A 16735-nucleotide genomic window follows, 5' to 3' on the forward strand; every position below is an offset into this window, starting at 1 on the left:
CCTCAGAAACGGTGCTAAACTTTAAGCATTGCTTTGGGTTTTACTCTGTTTTTGTGATAAATCTTGGAGCGTTTCATCGTCATGTGAAGAATGTGATGATCTTGGTGAATTTCTCTGTTTATCTCCAGTCTCTTGTTGCTGCTGCTGAAGATAATATTAGACAGAAGACTAATATCTCCAGCCGCGATGCAGAAAGAGGAGAGCAGAGAGAGACGGAGCACATAAAGGTTGTTTTCTGCTGCGGATCTGTTTAGTGACCAGCTCACCAACTCGCTGTAAAGCCTGGTGTTTATAGGCTGCGTGTGGGTGGACATCATAAAATAAAGTGTTTGCTTTCAGCCTCATGCAGAGAGATTACTTATGTCATGCTGAGCACATTGAGCTGCAGAAATACCAACACTTTTCTGTTTTCTGTCTGCATGCTCTGATGCAAAACATGACATGTACGTCTGACGTCTCCCTTCGTAATGTAGGTTAATTAGACCGGAGCCTCTCAGCTGCTGGGAATGAACTGAATGAGGATCATAAACTGATGAAAATATTCCACATCGTTCATGTTTAACGATGTAAACATAAACTTGAACGTGTCGTCACCTGTTCACGTCTTTAAACACCTGACTGGTCCGGTCAGAATTGTTCACATTGTTATCGATAAAACTCCAGGAAAACAAAGGAATCATGTTAATCATTTTACTGGCTGAGGGGAAAAATCCCAGATCTGATGCAGGAACCCTGATTCTAACGATTCTAACGGAACATTCTGGATCCGCAAAATTTTCATTTATGTTTCTAAAACAATATAATTCTGCATGTGAGAAACAGAACCAGGCCACATTAAAGAACCTTCCAGCAGGCTGACCGACAGGAAACATGGGAACAAAAGAACCGAACCGACCCGTTTCCGCTCCGTCTGGAGGATGAATCCACAGCGAGAGGAGAGAAACGAGACGATTGTTGGGAACGACCAGCACAGGTCAGGGTCAAACGCTGGAGATCAAGCAAAGTTTAAAATATTTTGTTTCTCATTGGCTGAGTCCGGACCTTCGGGACAAGCAGCTGGTTTTTAATCATGAGCTAATGCTAACTTTTAAATGCTAACTTTTAAATGCTAACTTTTAAACGCTAACTTTTTGTTTTCTCAGGAGGTTTTCTCTCCATCGGAGTTCCACCTGGTCTGGCGTTTGAACTTTTTACTTTTCACGAACATAGAAAGTTCTCCTGGACCAGTTCTGGTTTAGAAGAACCAGACCATAGTTCTGGTACTGATCCAGGTTCTGGTTCTGTTAAAGTGGAGTTTCTCCTCTCCACTGTGGCTCCATGCTCGGTATTGCTGTGGAGTCAGAGACACACGGCCGATTCTCCGCCGTCGTTTGTAGAAACTAAAGCCAAAATGAACTGAAAGTGTCTTTTTCATTTCAGCTACAAAACAACAACTTTCTCATATCAAATGCAGAATATCTGATGTGCACAAGAACAATTCCTCTAGTACCAACTGGAACTATTTTGAGACACCTTTACATATTTATACTCCATTACCATGAAGACTGAGGTTGTTCTTTTGCATGCAAGTTCTGCCGTGACGCTAACAGAACCCAAACCCTTCCATCTCGGCACGTCAGCCGTGTAAAATTCATAAAATCCCAGCAGAGCTAAATTATAAATCACTATCATTTTAGAAACACAACAGCAGATGCATGATAGAGCACACAGTGCTGGCAGGAACCCGACCTGCTCTGCATATCCAGGGTTTTAGTTACACAACCAGTCGTGTCGGATTGTCAGTAGAAAAGAGTTTAATTAATTCATCACTTTCAAGAAATGATGGGGATTATATAACAAAGCAGCGGTGAATATACAAAGGTCTGACCATCCTGGCTGCTCTTCACTCAGAAACAGTAAACAAGGTAGGCAGAGAGAGCAAACTCATGAATTAGTCATGCTAAAGCGTCCGCAGCTCAAAGGAGACGAGGTTCAGGTAGGATCCAGACTCCTGCTGCTGGGTGGAAAAACTCACAAATACCTGCTGCTCACATTTTCTCATTCACTTTCCTCAAACGTAGCAACCAGAAAAACATAATGTCATTTTAAAAAACAACCAAAAATGTACATGCAAATGGAAATAAAAACACCAAATATGAACCAAGTCCTAACATTTACAGAGTTTAACCTGTAGAAAAACACGCAGCCGATTCTGGGCTGTCATGGATCAAATAAAGATCAAATCAAGTCAGAATGAAAACGTTAAGTTCACCGACTGATTCCTCAAGCTTTGAGACTCAATGGATCGTTTAGTTGCTGCTTTAAATTCAGTTGGTAACTTCAGATCATCAATGTGATCGATTTATTAAAATAAGTTTTATCAGTTTACTATGGAGGGCGACAAAAAAAAAAAAACTTGGCCAAACACCTGGACTGGTGCACAGAACATTCGGACATCCACTAATTGTTAGAAAAATAATATAAACCACAACTTGTCAGTTTTTTTCTTAATTCTTACATATCCCTTTATAATTGTTTTCTGAAAAGCATCAGATTTAATATTTTAGAGACAGAGATTCAGCTTCATTTAGCTTATTTTTAAACAAATATATTAACTTGAAAATCCAAAAGTAGTAGAATGATTGTTTACATAAACTGCATGAGTAAAAAAAACTGTTTGAATCAAACCCTAAATGCAGGAACTCAAAAGTCATTCTCACAAAAATCTGATTATTTTCAGATTTTTAGGACCAAAAACCGAAAAGAAAGGATCAGGATTCAGTCCTGAGTGTTTCTAAAGCTCAAAGTTTCCCCCAAAAAACATAATCAGCAACTGAAATAGATAAACCCAAAGATTAAACGCGGCTCAGCCATTCCCTTTACTGGGCTCAGAGCGGTTCAGAGCTCACACCGATCTGTTAAAATGTAATTGGCTGCAGTGACGACTTTTCACTTTTTTTCTAAGAGAGAAGACTCGTTCCACAAAAAGTAATTTGTCAGTTATTGCTCTGTCTGACAGCAGCGATTCATCTCACAGCACATTACATTTTTCCATTCCACCTCCAGAGTGGACAGGTTTTCCTGGAGAGGGTTGCTGTCCTCAGCTGAACTTCGACTCCATCTGGATCTGAATCCAAACCTGAAATCAACTCGTAACCTGACACGTTGGTCCGGGTCTTTACTCTGGCAACATGAAGGTTTATGTGTTTGTAAGGAACTGAAATATAAAACATAAACAGCCGCAGATCATAACGATCTGTAGAAACCCAGCCTGCAGATCTGAAGTAGATCTAAATATTATAGAAGAATCACAATGATCTTTAGAAAGTGACCAAACTCCAAATCCACCTCCATGTTACTGTCACCACTTTTGGCCACGCCCATATTTTATCCGGGGGCGGGGCTACACTTTCATAGGAGTTCAGTTCCACTTTAAAATCTTAAACTGCACACATCCTAAACACTGAGGGGTCAAATTTCTCCCCAGTGGTGACATTCATGCTGATGATGAGTGGATGAGTGGACCTGCACCTTCATCTCATCACTGATCACGTGACCTTAAAGCAGAGACGCTTCATCCAGATCATCATTTAGCCAAAATGAGAGTTATAGAAACGTCAGAAAAAGAATCAACTGATCACACAGAAAAACCTTCATGTTTCCAGACGGCATCGTTCCTCCACGCTGTGAAAGTCATTATCTTTATAGGCAGCATTCACACCTCAGAGTGACGACAGGAGACAATGATACGCACCAGGTGTGTGTGTGTGTGTGTGTGTGTGTGTGTGTGTGTGTGTGTGTGTTCACAGGACAGGAAGGACGGGCAGAGTGTGATTTTTGTGAGAGATGGAGAATAGTCAAGAGGGTGAAATCATTAATTCCTGGTTTTGCAGAACGAGGGGGAAGCTCACACAAACACACACCTCTATACATATACAATGACACATTAATATACTGTACAGATCAACAGCGCCCCCTGCATCTGAACCAGAGAATTACCTGTAATCAACTTCAGCCTGAAGCCATAAACATCATCCTGAGGTTTGAAGGGATGCAGCAGGTCTAAATTCAGTTTCATCTCAGGGAAGTTGAGCCGAACCGTGGAGCCGACATGTTCAGCTTCTTCTTCATCTTCGTTTTCTGCTCCATGAGGAACCGCCCAATTTCCCCACCAACCCCGTTTCGTCGTGGTTACAAGCCTCCTGAGGTTAATTATGCTCAAACAAAACCACAACGATTCATCTGGAGCCAATCTGACAATTTCACCACTAAATCCCCGTTCAGTGGCAGTAAAGCGTCTGCAGTGTGATTGTCAGATATGGTGTCAGTGAAGCTTTTGTTTCTGAAAAATGGGATTATGACCAGCAGCAGCGATTCGGGAACGCTGCAGGGAATCCAGCGTCGCTATCAGCACCGACCTCAGCAGATCAGTTTCATGTGGAAACACAGAAGTTAGTTAAATTAAAATATGGACTGGAAGATATTGTTGAGTTGTAGAAGTTTTTCTGAAATGTTTGCATTGTTAGAACAATCTGCTGTAGACAGAAACAATGGAGGAAAGAGACGGGCATGAAGCGTTAGCTAACCTGTTAGCACCATTAGCTAAACTGTTAGCTAACGGACAGCTAATGGTGTGTTCACAGCAAACGCCCTTTGAGCATCAGGAGTGTCTGGTTCACATTTAAACTCTGTGGTGCGTCAGACACTCGACACGTCAAACGGTTCCCATCACACCATGCTGGATGCTGGAAACGTGCCACAACGACCTTTGACCCGCCGCTACAGAGATGTAGGCCGGACGTGTCTGACGCTGAAACGCGTTGCTGCGAATGCACCCAAACACTTTTGTTTAATAGTTAAACTCCACAATAGTTGAGTTTAAATGTTCACTGCTAGTTCAGCTAACACACTAACAGTTCAGGTTGTTATCTAAACTGTTAGCTAGCAGACGGCTAACAGGCTAGCAGACAGCTAACCTGAACCTGCGTTGCATTTCTCCAGGTCATTCTCTGACCTGCTGGGTTCCTGGTCTCAGAACCAGAACAGCTGCAGTGAAAGATTCAAAATGAGGAATAATAAGGAAGAGGAGTTTCTCAGCTCACACACTGACTGTAAAGACTTTCTTTAAGGTGACAGCATTATTAAACATTCATATGGCTGGTCATACCCTCCGCATTTAAATTTAATAACCCACCGCCCTCTTTGTGCGCCAGTGAGACCCTAAAATAAATGTAGCTCTTCAGTCATTAAAGTCTGATTACTTACGTCCTGCAGGTTAAGCCTCCAAAGCCACGATATTCTGGCATTTTAGATAAATTAATAAGTATAACTATCACTCTTTTCAGTTGTATTCTACCTCAGGCCTTCAGCTTTGTTCATAAAGCGACCAGAGAATATTTTTAGTGATCATATTTCTATGGAAGCCTGTGAGCCTCAGTTTGTGGAGAATGTCGTGTTTCTAGTGAGGGAAGCAGAAACGGTTCAGAGCCAGCCCCACGTTGTTCCTGCTGCAGACTGCAGAGGCCTGCAGGTGAAGAAGTGAGCGCTCCACCTGAGTCCCTCCATGGAGCTGATTAGCAGCCAGCTGCTCTAAAGTCGATGTGCTTGAACCGTCGACTCCGGTAAAATAAATCCATCATAACGCAGAGAGAACTGAGCCTGGATTACAAAGAACAGACAAATTCTTTCATTATGACTTTCAGAAAAGTCTGATTATTTACATTTACATGACTGATGGTTGAACAGAAAACCCTGGAGGGTAAATATGATTTTCATAAAACTATATTATTGCAGATCTAATAACATAGGAGTGTCATGTTTATGCTGAAGTTATGGGGAAAGTCGATTCACAAAGGAAACATTATTGAGAAGAGGAGAGATGTGAGGTTACTGGAGGTCAACGAGGCTAAACTGCACATATTCACTCCAAGTTTTCCTAATTAATAGGTTTATGAGAGTCGTCCTCATGCTGCTGGCAGAGCCAGCCCCACATTGTTCCTGATTCAGACTGAAGAGGTCGGCAGTAATGAGAAAATGATGGCTTTGATTAAATGACAGACTTACTTTGTGCTCAGCACAGCAGAACCAGGATGGAAATTGTCATCACATAATAGATTTCTCTTTTTCTAATTCTTGGTTTTGCATGAAAAGATAAGAAGATCACTTCAGGAAGTGGTAAAACCTGATTATGGTCTTAGCTGGAACAAATCCATAAGCCTCATAAAGAGTTATTATTCAGCGTGATGATGAGCTGGCGCGCTAATGCAGGCTAATTGCTGCATTTCAAGGTTTTCTTCAAGCAGCATCAGAATGGTTTATTATCTCCAAAGTGGAGCTCAGTTTCATCAATATGCTCCGTTTATTCTCACCATGTTTAACTCTTTGCACAAACTGGACTGAAAAGTTTCAGGAAAAAGCAGGTGAGAAAGAATCAAACACAAAACTATGAAACATCTTCAATTATGACCTGGGAGCAAAAACTTTACAGCAAAAACTGAGAAAATAGAACAAAATATTTAAGAAAAATTCAACATGTGACCCAAACCAGAGGCCTCCTCTCTGTCTGCATAATAATATGCCAACTAATGATAATATAGCAAATATTATCTGTAGCTTCACTTTGAATAAAATAAATTAAAATAAAAAGAATAAAGAAACAGCAATCTGTAAAGATTACTGCTGCTGTAAGACTCAGCAGTTCTAAACATTTTTTCTGAATAAATAATTCATCTCTGGTCCCTTAAGACGATCAGATGTTCTGTGAAACCAGAACCATCAGAAACGTTCTGACCCAAAGATGCTTCTCCGTCTCATCGTCTCACAGCGCCGCGTCCTGCTGGCATCATCACCTGAAACCAGGTCAAGTCAGAAGGTTTCACTGAAAGTCATGATTAAAACCAAGGGATCTAATGTGTTTTTATCTCTCACCGGAGGGCAGCACCGTTTGAAATGTTTTAATTAGAAATCATTAATAAGCTGAACTTTCTGAGGCTTTCCAGGCGCAGCAGCACCTGAGGCTGAGAGCGGCTCTCAAACACACAGCTGAATCTCTTAAATATGAAATTCAATTATTAAACACATGATGAATGAGGTTATTGGAAGAGAAATACTAATGAACAGGGATGTGGTTTACTCCCACATTCCCTCAGTTTCAATAAAACGCTAATCCTGTTCAGATGATCCGTCAGATCAGCTGGAAATCATCCTGATAAAAACCAAAAGCAGCAAAATAAAACAAACAGGAAGGAAATTTAATGTCCAAATCCTCTGGACTCTTGTCCCTGTAGTGAGAAACGGACAGTTTAACGTCACTGAATGTGAGTTCGGCCACAGCTGGGCTCCATCAGTGTGTGTGTGTGTGTGTGTGTGTGTGTGTGTGTGTGTGTGTGTGTGTGTGTGTGTGTGTGTGTGTGTGTGTGTGTGTGTGTGGAGGCAGACAGAGATGATCTTCCTTTGTGCAGGTTGCACCACATCTGCATCCTGCTTTACATCCAGGAATCTGACAGTAATATTTTCTGCATATTATCTGCTGTGTCAATATTACCAAAGCTAAGAACTGAAAAACTTTCCGTATTATTGAGAGGCGAGGAATCTGTAAGTATTTTCATAATAAGCTCCTAAATTTTGCTTTTAAGTAACTTGTAAGTTAGTTTTGTCTCATTTCAAGTGTAATAAGTTATGTGCACTAGAAACTAGACAAAATGACTCAGTATTTGTTTTTGCAGTGTACAGTTTGGATTAAATCAAACTAAACAAAATGATTTATTTCTCAGCTTCATCTGAGGTTTGAGCATCTGTTACCTCTTCAGAAACAAACCAGATAAACTGATCAGAACTGATCAACAGATCATATCTGAAATTAGACAGGCTTTGAACATCCTGGGAACGATGTTGTTAAAAAATGTTTGAATGGAAACTTACAGATGTGACGCCTGCTCTCATGTAGTTCTGAACAACTTCCTGGTTCATCATCTCTGTGGATACAGGCTGCAGGATGGAGGATGTCAGAGCTCACAGTGAGGCATCCTGCCAGGCTGACGCTCATAAATGAAACGTTTAGTTCTGTGGCAGGAAGACAAACGTAAAACTCCTGAAGACGAGATGCTGCTGTGCTGACAGGGCGCAGGTCAGGCGGATCAGGCTGAAACAGACTGACTGACGGCAGAAAAAAAAACTTTTTGAAGGTTTGCCTTTCTATCTTTTTGAGTCTCTTGAAGGATCCACGCCCGACTCACAACTCCAACTCCTCCTGGACGAGGCGGTTTGTTTAGTCGGCTATCAGTCTATCTGAGCCGCAGAAAAACATTTTCACAGAATGAAAAAATAACCTGAAGTGACCTGGATCTCCATTTAAAATCGTCTCCTTCAGCTGGAGCAGGACTGGAAAAGCGAGCAGCAGAAAAGCTTTTTGTTCAGTAAGAGCTGCTTCTGATTGTGAGAGCCATTTCTTCTCAACTTTCTCTCTTAGAGTGGCCTTTCGCTTTTCCACTGCCAAAAACAGAAAGTCTGTAATTGTGGCTTTTAATGTTTCATGAAGTCTTTTTGTCTTTAAAATAAAATCCCATTTTTTCCAGAGGTCTGCAGTGTTTTCCCCTTTTGGTCCTAACGGACCATTTATTGCTCTCATTAGCAGCTGAAGCATAAAGCCAGCTTTGTTTTCCTCACATGTTCAACACAACACACCCAGTCTAATTATGCAATGGAGGATGTGTAATTGTAATTAATTACCTGTGAGATTAGCTGCATTAGGAAATGAAATGTGCTGCTAATGTATTGAGTTGTTTCTTCTCAAACAGTGGAACAGATTCATTCAGCTCAGGAGTTAATTGTTGTTCTGCAGGTAATAAAATACATTTTAATTACATTACAGCTGCGAATCTGGAGAACTATAAAACCAGCTAATTTTTTAAACTCTGATGTTTTCCTTCAGATCAAACTGAAGATCTGTGAGAGCTGTCTTCTACTGAAACACTTCACATCATTACTTTGTATTAAATCTAGTAGATGTCTTATGTTTTGTTACAACTGCATGAAATCTGAGTCAGACCACCTGCTGACACACACACACAGTCGTGTTTTCATCACTTGTGGGGACTTCACATTGACTTCCATTAATTTCTACAGCTTAACCTTTACCATAATCCTAAGCCTAACCCTAACCATCAAAACTTAACTACTGACCCAAAAACAACAGTTTCCCTCATGAGGACCAAGAAAATGTCCCCACAAGAAGCCATGGTCCCCATAAACCAGATTGTAGACAGGAGTAGGTTCCCATAAGGATATAAATACCTGCTACACACACACACACACACACACACACACACACACAATATAATCCCTGTAGATCATGAAGATCAATTCCATATTTGATACCATGGATTAACTGATATTTGTCCTTTTTTTCTAAATTTGCTCCTGGCCCACCTTGGGTTCCTGCTGATCTGTCGTTCCTTTTCCTCTGTCAGCTCACTCCATCACTGAGATTGACTGATCTGGTGCAAAGGAATGACCGCAGCACACTTTGCTATAAAATACAGAGGCATGTTGTGTCAGTGGAAACAGAAACTGTTGTCAGATCTAAGCTGAACTGAAGACGAAATCAGGATCAGTAATTTACAGAATCTCACAGAACTTTAGATTACAGTCCAGATTTTAACCAGCTGAATGTTAGATGTTCCTGGATCAAATTAATATTTAAAGAGTTGGAGGTTTAGAACTGAACACAAGACAGAAATGAAAAGATACTCAGGAAAAATTACACTAAATTCATTTTTTGAAAAATACCCAGTAGAGTTTCTTCCTCCAGCTGAAGTGTTAGCAGTTAGCATCAAATTCATCTGATTATTGAGCAGCAATGACGGAGGATGAAGAAATGTCATTGTAAATATATAGTCACAGGATTTTTCTCTTCAGCAACAGCAGATGCTAAAATATGAGAAATAATCCACATTTCATTTTTCTTGCTGGATTTTTTTCTTTTTTGCATCAGGACAGTTTTCTTCCTGAACACGACTGCATCACAAAATTCATGTTACTTTGAATTATGCATGATCTAAACATATCACACATGTGTCTCTTTTATTGCTCTAATAATGCTTAATATAAAGTAACATATTTTTTCCAGCTGCTTATTGAACAGAAATCCAGAGTCCAGATGATTCCTGCTGATGAAGCCGCAGCTGCTCCAAACGAAGCGGCTGAATCTTCAGAGAACTGCTGCTAACTAAATAAAATATTAAGTAGCACAAACACAAGAAGAGGCGTCATTATGAATAAGAATGAAATCATCATGGCTGTTAAGGCTGACGGTATAAACTCTCCTGTTTCCGTCATTTCAGCCAGGCAGAAACATTCTGGTCGACCTGGTGAAGCTGGTCACACGTTTCATCCAAAGTGTTTCATAAAACCAGATTTGCTTTATTTGTTTCCAGTTTGTCAATGCCTGCTCCATGTTTCAGCTGTAGATGTTTTTCATGTCTGGTTGGTCTGGTGGGTCAGAGCAGAAACCAGAGCAGAATGAAAGTTTGTTGTTGGAAATCTGGCCTCTCATTGGCAGATATCAGCTCTTCCCCGGAGGCTAAAGAAATGGGTGGCCGCCCATGTTTCCTTTTTGAGTTTGTTCTGAGACCAGAAACACTTTGTTCCCACAAATTTAATTAGAGGAATATTCTGTTTCTGAGCCAGGCGATGGGTCCATCTGTCCGTGTCGACATTTTGAAGCGGCCGCCGCTGAGCTCAGCGCTCAGATTAGAAAGTCCAGGATGAATTTAGCTCAGACAATAGAACGTTTTTTCTGTCTGAATCATGAATCATGAATAGCTTACTTTTTGGTTTCAAAGAGCTGTTTCTAATGAGTTCAGAGACCACACTTCTAATTTGGGTCCAACATGTTCTAATCCGTCTAAAGATGGGATTTGGGATGTTTTTCTCCCAGTTAAGCAGGATGAAACGTTCCAGCAGGACCTGGCCTCCTCTGAGCATTTCTCTGTTTTCTAAAGGACTTGCATCAGGAAAACTACAAAACTATTTATCTATCAGAATTTAAAACAATAACTCAGGTAGATGTGATATTGCACTCCTTTATTCATAGATTTTTGTTACATTTCTGAATGAATGAGTCCAAATTTGAGGCTGATCAGGAATCTAATAGCTAAAAGAAATTATATTGAACAGAAATAAAAGATGAAATGTGCCATGGTTGGTACTGCTAGCTAAGCAGTTAGCTGTGCTAACCCTGAAGCGCTAATTATAAATGCTAATGCGAAGTGCTATACCAACCAGAAGCTAATGCTAACGTGCCAAATTCGGCCTTATTGATTCCCAGCATGAGTGGCAAATGAGAATATTTTTATGAATTTGATTATTTCAGTTTGTTTCTGAACATTTTTATTCAGATCTTTTTCCCTCCATAAACCTGATCTGACCTGCTTCTCTACGTGGAACTAAATCATATCCGATAGTTTTTAAAGCGTCTGCAGTCTGAACAGCCATCTTGCATTTATCCGACTTTTACATCATCAACGTGAGTCATGCATCATAATTCAGCATCAGAAGAATCCATAAAGTGAATCTGGACGTCAGAAAATGATAATAATGAAATCAGTCAGTGAAAGCATCACATCCCAACCCGGTCCGACTCCACAGCCAAACAGAACCGGGTCAGAAGCTGCAGTCAGTGCTCCACTAAAGGCCGCAGCTGTTCGCTTCTTATTCCTTTATCTGCTGACTGTCTGGTCCATGCAGTGGCGCTCAGCAACTTTACAACCCATCCAGAGACGGCGGCCATCTTTACTGCCGTACACAGAGGCTGCTGGGTGACCGCTACGTTCCTGCAGGTATCGTAGTCATCACCCAGGTACGATGGCTACGGAGCTACTGTGTGTCATAAATTATTCACAAAGAGGTCTGACTGTATTATATTTAATTAGTGCTGAGAACAAAAGTAAAAAAATCTTGGATTTCAGAAAAAGATGGAACTGGGCTTCATGCCCTCACCTAACCCTTCCTTCCAATTAAAGGGGAGTTTTTCTTCCCACTGTCGCTGCATGCATGCTCAGGATGACAACATGATGCAAAACAAACAGACTTGAACTGAACAGTCCTGGTTCACTTAAAACTTCCATCAACCCTTCAGTTGAGATGAATCTCATTCATCAGAACATGATGGCGTCGTTACGAACCTCTTCATCCTCAGACAGACCTCATCTCTTTAACACATCCTTCAGCTGCTGGGAACTCAATTCCCTCATGGATTCTCAATCCTATCCCTTCAGCTATGCTATGCTTCACTGAGTGCTTAAAGCAATTTTGCAAATGACTTCTTGTGAGTAATGCACTTAACGCAGATGGGCTCCCTGGCAGCATTTGTCATGCAGTCCGTTTTCTGAGGCATGCTTTTTGCCAGGCGGCCCTTTCTGGAACCAGACAATTGGTTCGTTGATTTGTTTGATTAAGTTGTTGCTCTGAAGCCCTCAAAGTGTTGGTTCTGGTCTCTAAGGTCTGGAGAAACCCAGAGACGGATATTTGCAGTGCCTAGCAGGCGGGATCTGAGACGCTGAGATTCCAGCTGGTTTCTGTCTTTAGGAAACTTCCTGAAGACAGAAACACAACGAGAAGTGGAATGATTGATGGAGCATCTCATGTATCTGTTCCCTCTGGGGACCAGAACACGTCATGGACCATCCGGATTCTCAGGACACTGGTTTTCCTGCACTGGGACAGAGAGACCTGTACTGGGAGCTGTACTGGGAGCTGTACTGGGTGAGAAACCCATTACCAGGTAAAATCCTCCATAATAAATCATGTCCTGTCTGGTTGGACAGCTTTAGATGCAGCAGAGGTGGATCCGTATTTTTCTGAATGATTTAGCTCTGCTTTGCTTTTCTCTACCTGCTTCATAGATCAACAACATCCAGAGTTATTTCTCCTTCAGAGCACAAACAGAGTCTGTAACGCATCTCCGGCTCCGTGTCGTATTGACTGAAGTAATAATTCAGCCCTCCTCTTTCATTCTGTCAGCCTGCGATATACACAGCATGAATACCTGGGAGTGCAGTGTTTGCTCTGCCCACTGCAGCACAATTTATTCCTGCACATCTATTACAGCATGCAGAACATCATGGCTGCAAACACCTGCATCAAATAGACCCATTCCTCTCAGCATCAACCTGCTTCAGGAAGAACGAAATAAAAACATATTCAGTGTTTATCAGGTTTACCAATACAACACATTTTCTGCCCTAAATTATTTTAAATGATGGAAACAAAGAGGAAATAAGTGAGTAACCCTTTGATTGCGGCTGCTCAGAGATGAACAGCAGCTCCAGGAAACCAGTAGGACCAGTTATGGAACCAGTGGAAGGACTGCAGAGGAAACCACTTCAATGAAAACACAGAAAATCAGTTCAACCGTCAACAGAACTCACATATATGATCACAGTGTAGGGTGACCTGACCTTTCACGACCTTTCATGACCTTTCACGACCTTTCATGACCTAATGTAAATGTCTGTGAACCGTGGGAGGAAACTGGACCCGGAACAGAACTCCATGCCTGGCTGGGATTCGCTGCCGGTCGGTTCTCCATCATGCAGCTCTGCATCATGAATCTGGATGATATTAAATCTCACAGGTGGAGGAAGAGTTGAGCTGTGATTAACAAATGTGACCCAAAGAGGTTTTATAATCTGTTCACTAATCACAGAACAATCTGAGAAGATTTCATCCTCCTCCAGCTTTTCTTCTGCTTTTTGGTATCAATTATCCTAATTATGTTTCAGGTATTGATTCAGAGCACCATCACTAGACCGGTCCAGCATGATGATTACAATTAATAACACTTTAATTAAAACTAATCAAAGGTGTGGGCGGACAAAGATGATTTTTTTTCTCTTTTTCCCAGCATGCCTCTGACCCTGCGGTTCATCTCTCTTTGCTTTTTTGCAGTCTGTTCAGGGAACTTGAAATCTGTATTTGTCAGTGTAAAAAATAGAGGAGCATGCGGTGTTGATATCCCTGCAAACCTCCATATTTTATCATGTCATCATCATTTATTCATGCTGCGTATTGATCTGCTCTTTCCTCATTCGCTTGCATCCTGCCGCGGCTCCTTTCACCTGCAAACAGCTTCAGCAATTATAACTGCATGAAATATGAGCATATTTACAGCTGATGTACAGTGAAGCAAACTGTGATAGATTACTTTCATATTTTAGTTGAAATGAGAGCTAAACCATTTTTTATGAAGTTAGAGAAGATACTAATGTGTAGAAAATCTTGTTAAAACTGGAAAACTGAAGCTATAATCATCATTTGAAACTTTTTCCATCTTTAATGTGACATTTATCCTTTACAATATAAAAAGTAAATTTCTCTAATAGCCTGATTGCAGACGTGTTCACAGCCTCAGCCTGTATTAGTTCAGCAGTGCAAACATCCAGGTGTAGAAATGCTTCTTTTTTTATCTCATTACAGCTAAAACGGCTGAAAATCACTTTGTTATTCTGGTTTCTGCCGTGAATCCAGCAGAGACCAGACCGTTGATTTAAACTTCAGCAGAAGTTTAAACCAACGAGGCCGGAGACGTGGAGCTCTACTGCCACCTGCTGGTTGTTAGCAAACCTGCAACAACCCACAGGCTGCAGGTGATTCGCAGAAATCCTGCAGTTTTGGTTTGATGCAGGTGACTGATATTCAGCTGAATACATTAATCATATCTCAGTATTTTTATGCTCTGCGTTTAATTTTATGTAAACTCGGTTTGTTTAGCATCCAGTTCAGCGTCTCTGGATGCTGAACTGGATGCATTGTGATGCCAGCGGTGTGCTGGCCGTGTGTGTGAGTGTGTGATGAAAGCCTTGAACCTGATGAGCATTCAGGGGAAGAAGCAACATGTCTCCAAGCAATCAGCGCAGTGAGGTGAGTCTGGCAGCTGCCGCTGATCAGCAGGCTGCAACCAGGAAAAGGTTTTCTCTTCCTTGCCAGGAGGAACGTCTCTACAAAACCTGAGTTGAGCTTCGCTGCAGTCAACTTTCCTTTTGTCTCCTCAGACACACACGTGTCTCCCGCTTATTTCCCACAGAGACGTGTGAAGCATCATCAAGGTGTCAACATGAGAGCCAGAAGCTCCATCACTGCGCTCCGAAAACAACACAGAGCTTCACAGTTCTGGCACGTCCTCCTGCACATTAGTATGCAGCTGCATCAGGACTCATTTGAAGTGATGTACTTTAATTTGTGATGAAGATGAAAGTGTGTTTTTGCCTCTGGTCAGACTGCAGCATCAGCCAACAAGTGGGATTAGCGCCGTTACTCAAGGACACTTCAGGAGGAAGCCGGAGCCCATGTCCCTCTGCAGACTGCTCATTAGCTTCATTTATACATTATTTAGCATTTCATCCATCGATCAGATCAACTCTAAAGTCCAAACAGAAGAGCAGGTCACCAGGCAGGAATCGGTCCAGAACAGCAGGAGGAGAATCAACTCTGCAAATATTGACTTTTCATGGAAATTTGATATTTTTGCTAATAAAAATTAAACAAATATGATTTGATTTTACAAAGGAATCATGTAAACATGTTAAAACCAGAATAAACAGCTAAAGTGTCGCAGGCCTCCCTCATGTTTCTGTTTATGTTCAGTTATTGATTCTCCCTCAGTAATAAATATTTACCAAATGATCAAACTTCTCCTGTTTCCAATCAGACTGATGTAAGAAGACGCAGAATAAACCAGGGCTGGTTCCTTATTATTATCACTCTACCCACATTTATGCTGGGAATACTGCAGTAAGAGGGACTGCTGCTGCGGGAAGAAATGCAAAAATATAAAGCTTGCAAAGACGTAAATACTTTACAGACATTAGACTGAAGTAAAAGTCCCTGTGACTCCACAGACGGACCCTGCAGACACAGCAGCAGTCAGGGTTTGAAGCATGGCTGTTATTCCTGCTGTGGACACTAGGTGTCCTCATTTCCCCAGATGCTTGATGATGATGATGAACCTTCTTCATCTGTTCTCTTGAAAACCTGAAGCTCAGCAGGAAACAGAACAGATCCCAACATGAAGCAGGAAAGTGAAATAATGAAACGTTTTGGGTTTGTCATCAGAACAGGAAGTTCATCCCGGTTCTGTTTGCTGCTTCGATTCCTGTCAGCTAACTGAACTGACAGGCTCAACATTTAAAATCTGAGTATTAATGCACAGCTGATTTTCATATCTATATTTAGCATCGCAGGATTTCATGTTTTATTATCTTCATCAGCAGCTTCAGTAAAGCCTGAATCCTCTGACATCCAGCAGCTGCCAGTCGTCATAAAGCAGCTTCACACTCACTATAAACACATTTTAATTTTATGCACTTCAGGTTTGATAAATCAAATCAGACCAGATCATATTAATTATGCTGTAATTCATGCAACCTGAGTGTTTTTACTCTTTCATAAAGCAGTCAGATTAAATGCTTACGATTCTCTGGATAATCAGGAATACAGGAAGAATGTATGGACTTAAAAATAGAGTGAAAGAATTGCACTTATTTTAAAATGAATTGATTTAAACTATATATTTATAAAATATAAGTTTGTCCAACTGTAGTGGTCACAACCTCCACTCAGCTCAGCAAACCAAACAGACATGATGTGAAGCTAAATGAACAATAATCATTTTCTCACATTGTTATTGACGACTCTTTTAAAGTGACTTCCTGTTTCCTGTTTGAGATTTCACTGCTTCCTTTGTGAAAGATCAGCTGCA

Source organism: Poeciliopsis prolifica, unplaced genomic scaffold (genome assembly GCF_027474105.1).
Source record: "Poeciliopsis prolifica strain line A6 unplaced genomic scaffold, Auburn_PproV2 SCAFFOLD037, whole genome shotgun sequence".
NCBI lineage: Eukaryota > Metazoa > Chordata > Actinopteri > Cyprinodontiformes > Poeciliidae > Poeciliopsis > Poeciliopsis prolifica.